Below are 5,225 nucleotides of genomic sequence, written 5' to 3'. Positions count from 1 at the left end.
AGTGATTTCTTATATCCACCAAAAGACATGTACAAGAAGGTTTATCATACTTTTATTCACAAGAAACTCTAGAAGTAATTTAAGTACTGTATGACCACTAAAATGGGTAAATAGATAAGAGGTTGAGTATTCTAGGCCGAGAAAGCATGAGAACTGTGAGAAAATATGGTGCCTTCAACATCTGGAATAATTTTTTTTGACTAGAAGATGTATTAGGGAGAGAATAGAAAGTGAAGTATCCTAGCTGGAGAGTTGGGAAAAAAAAAAAAAACACATGCAGAAGAATCATAAATAACCATATTAAGGAGTTTGGACTTTTTACCAAGAAAGGCACTGACAAGTTTTAAGCAAAAAAGTAGTATGATCAGATGGATGTGTAGTTTAGAAGGAGACTGTGCTGCAGAGAATACTATGGATTGATACAGAAAGTATTGTTGTGGATTCAAGAGTATTCACATAATTGGCTCTTCACAGCATTCACAAATCTAATTTAACTTCTCAGAGAGGCTTTCCTTAATTTTTCTAAAATAGGTGCCACTTTCTTACCCACTAGAACTCAGTATCTTTCTTACTCTGACTTTTAAAGATTTTTATCACTTATTGAAATTACATTATTTATTTGTTTTCTACTTTCTTCTCTAAGATGTAAGATCCTCAAGAGCTGAACCTTTTAATGGTCTTTTTCTGGTTGAATCGCCAACACCAAGAACAGTGTTAGTACATAGTAAGTATTCAATAAATATATTATATAAATGATCCCCAAAACTGCATTACATTCTAGGTATAGTTAAGCTTTTATAGCTGAGAGTTTCATGCTATTTCCTCATCTACTGTGTAACAGCTCACATAGTTAATTCATACTTTTAATAAATGAAGACTGTAATACAGGCAACAATCATATACACATGTTATATACTATTTTATAATACATAAGGATATTATATGTCTATATTAACATTGAAGCCTATTAATATATATTAATATAGGCAAGTGACTGGACAAAGGTAAAAAGGGATTTCAACTATTTGAAAACAAGCTCATTCATGCAATAATCACTTAATTTTTTGGCTGACAATATATTTAAACGTTTATGTTCCAAAAGGAAAAGGGCTAATAAATATTGAGCCAATTATCTTTTTTAAGACTTTAGAAAAAGAACAACAGAACAAATTCAGGTAAAGAATGAGATAAGAAAGAGAAGAGCAGTAATTAATGAAATACAAAACAACATACAATGCTTTCTTTCTTTTTTTTTTTTTTTCCCCAGAAAGCAGGAGAAATTATCAGAGGGGATTTTGGTGCTCTTCTAATTCTCATCAGACCATCAAGGAAAAACTGACTGTCAAAATTGAAGTCAATTAAAAGTTCACAAGAACAGTGAACAAAAATGACCACTTCAGTTTAGAAATTGTGATAGGGAGCAAAAGGTTGGAAAAAGGTATATATGTCTCCCAGTAATCTGTATGAAGTCTTACGAATTCATACACAGAAGAGATGTTTTTTAAGAATGAGATTTTGAAGAGAAGATGGATTGCATTAGAAAGCTCCCATAACAACAACCCTGACTATATGATTAATAATAAACTGCAAATTGTATCAAGAAGGAGTAGGGGAATATGAATAAAGCACCATGTTTCCTTTATTCATTCAATAAGTATTTAAATGATGACTATATGACAGAAACTATGTTTAGTGCTATTGACAGAATGCCTCTATAGAGTGTATGATCTAATGGGGAATACAGAGAAGAACACATGCAATAAAAACACTGTATCACAAGCGTAGTGTGAGGGGAAGTTGGTGGCAATATAGTGCATGTATGTGGACCATCTAAGCTGGACCTGAAAGAAAGATATCCTTAGTATACAAGTTTATATGAGGACTTGAGGAATGAGTAGGAGTTACACTCATTGAAATGAGTAGGGGAAAGATTTCTAAGAGGACGTAATGACTTAAGCTTATACTCAGAAAATATGTTTTCAAGTGATCTTTCCCAAGATCTCAGATTGTTTTTAAACAACAATAGAATAAAAATAAAATGAATAGATTGCTTTAAAAAATTATAAAAGCCAATAGGGAATTGTTTATAGCTGGAGTCAGAGAAAGATCAAATAATGGAGGAAACTGATGATGGGGACAAGTTATTGAATACTGACAAGGAACATAGAGGAGGCTGTTTTTGTTTCTAACTCAAAGAGAAAAGTCTTCAGAATGGAAAGAAAAGAATAAAGCTGTCTTTGCCTAAGGGAAAAGAAACACAAGATTGGTGAAAATACATTAGGGAGACTTCCAGATTTATTAAATGCATTTGAATCTCCTAGCCCACTCTATATTCTGGTCAGTGCCACTAAGATTCAACAGAGCAAGTTACATGTGTGACTGCTCATTAAAAAATAACCTTCGGCTAGACAGACAATCTATTCAGCAAAATTAATCATACTGCCCTTAACAATGATCACATATTTCTATCTTTTGATACATTAACTAGGATTCCTGGCAGAGATACAGGGGTCAGGGAGATCTTGGTGGGTAGTGGGAGAGATTCACATAATTTTCACTTGGCATTTGCATATCTTTGTTTGAGAAGATAAGGGCATTTTTTCATTTGATTATTTACACTGATTAAAAGTTAGCAATTTTACTGTTTAGCAAAACAAATAAATCTGTGACATTATTTCTAATTTATGTAGTCAATTCTATGTACTTTTAAAAATTTTCTGCGAAGAGTACAACATAATGGTTATGTGTGCAATCTCCAGAATCAGAATGTTTGAGTTCAAACTCTAACTCTTCCACTTTTCCTATGACCTTCTACAAGTCACTTAACATCCAGTGAATCAATTTCCTCAACTGTAAAAATGATTTGATGGTGATAATTGTCAAGAACTATGAAGAGTCTGAAATTTTACCCAGCTTATAAGATGCCAAGTTAAAGTACAAGATTTTCATAGGTGCGGGCAGAAGACATGAGATTTTTGAGTCAAAGACAAAGGACTCGATTATTCATGGAACAGCAGGCAGTATGAACTTCATGCTCCCATAGTTTTCCCTTAATCCCCTGCCAAATACCTTAGGAGCAGTGTAGCAATGGGTCCAGATAAATGCTATGTACATACAAGCCTGTCACAGGAAATCTAAGCTTAGGAAACTTCCCAATCTTATCAGGGGTGTTGCTAGCAAATCTGACCAAGCTTTGCTAAAATGTAGACATTATCTTTATTATTCTAACCAGCACACATATCTCCCCTCTGCATATAAAGGAAACATCATGTCTATTTCTCAAGGCTGTCTTCTATACTAACATGCATGAAAAGGTAGTCTGGAACAAAAGCTGTCACTAGACACACAGAAATATGAGAGAACCATAGAGAACTATCTCCTAACAAATAACATGCATATCACATAGGTTTACTGAAAAGATTAAATAAGTTAATGGATGGAAATCATCTAAAACAGTGCCTGAAATAGACAATTGTATGTAAATGATATTATTATTGCAATAACCCAGGTTTGTCTGTATGTTACTTTGAGACATTGTGAAAGGCAAAGCACTCTTAAACATTCCCCAAATTGCAAATGCTATCAGAATTCTGAAATACAATATTCTCTCTGGAATATTACTTCTTTTATTTCTTCTGCTCAGATCTGTTTCCTTAAGAGAATATCTGAAATTAGCCTTGAATACACGACTGTATCCTTAATAATGATGATGGAAAAATATATACTGTTTTAGGTCAGCTCTTATTTTAAGCATTTAACGTACATTAGGACATTTCATTCTCAAAACAACCCTTTGAGATACTGTTATTTTTCTCATTTTTTAGGTGTTGAAGCTGAATCACAGAGAAGATAAATGACTTCCTCTTTGGTCAAACCACTGTTGATGTTAGCCATAGTGTTTTCAGGTGTATCCACTATACAATTATTCTTTCTTTTTCTTCTTTTTCTCCCTTTCTATACTCTACTCTGGAAGAAAGTCACAATGCACAGACCACACTTAATGAACATGACCTTATGTTCTACTTCCTTAAAGGTGGGTGATCTACATAAATTATTTGGATTTCTTTGAATGGAAGACTCGTCTATTCTCCCCCATTTATTTGTTTATTCAATAATTTATATCAACATGGTCCCATGGTTATTTATTTTATACTTTGTTTTGTAACCCAATACTACTTTATTTTGTTACTCACATTTTCGCAGCTTTGGTCATTGGGAGCTCTTTCAGTTGACTCCCATATCAGTGATACTTTGACATATCTTCATCGCTGTTGTTTTTATAAAGCATTTTCATACTTTATGGTACTACAAGATGCTCTAGACTCATCACATACATTTACTCCCCAATCATATAATCATCCATTTTTTCCAAGAAGCCCCGTTTCCTTTATTGGAGAATGGTATTAAAAAACACTATTTGGGTATTAGGTGTGCTTGTTGCTCCTGGAGAGTCATTGCATTTAAAATCTCTTAGCTAATAGAGCAAGGAGGCATTCTGACCACTATACTAACCCACATAAATACACATATTTCTAAATATTTCTGTATATCACCATTTGTATCTACATTAAGCTGAACATGAGTTAATACTGATGTCTGCAATGCGAATTGACTACCGCATGGTTTTCTTAGCCTCCTCTTGTTTGTCTATAACCTCCAACCCCATCAGTGAGAAACCTGGCTTCCATTATGTACCATAATTTATTTAATAGTTCAACTCCAGCATACATATACATACAATAGTTTCAGAAGCATGAACCTATGCTCCATAAGAAATAACTGTATCAACTAGAAGGCAATTTTTATATATACTTCCTTTTGCTCTTAGTTTTGCAGACTTTGTATTCAAAGTTACTTAGGTCAGCACCTATTCCTCCCAACACTTTAGTGAGTTTGTTGCATATATTTGTAATACATTTAGATTATTTTATTTTGTCATATTATGTTATTTCATCTTGAGATCCCCCTACCTCCTAAATAATTTTTAAAATTTGCATACATTAAAATTACTCTTTGTGCTATAAAGTTCTATGATTTCTGACAAATGCCTCTTTGTAGTCATAGATTACATGATCACATAGGATAGTTTGACTACACTAAAGAAATCCCATGTGGTTTACCTATTCAACCATTCCATAATTCCAAACCACTGGCAAGCCATGATCTGTTTATTGCCTTTTACGAAATATCATGTAATTGGAGTCATACAGTATGTAACTTTTTAA

Source organism: Rhinolophus hipposideros (assembly GCF_964194185.1).
Source record: "Rhinolophus hipposideros genome assembly, chromosome: 10".
NCBI classification, from domain to species: domain Eukaryota; kingdom Metazoa; phylum Chordata; class Mammalia; order Chiroptera; family Rhinolophidae; genus Rhinolophus; species Rhinolophus hipposideros.
This window is presented reverse-complemented; position numbering follows the sequence as displayed.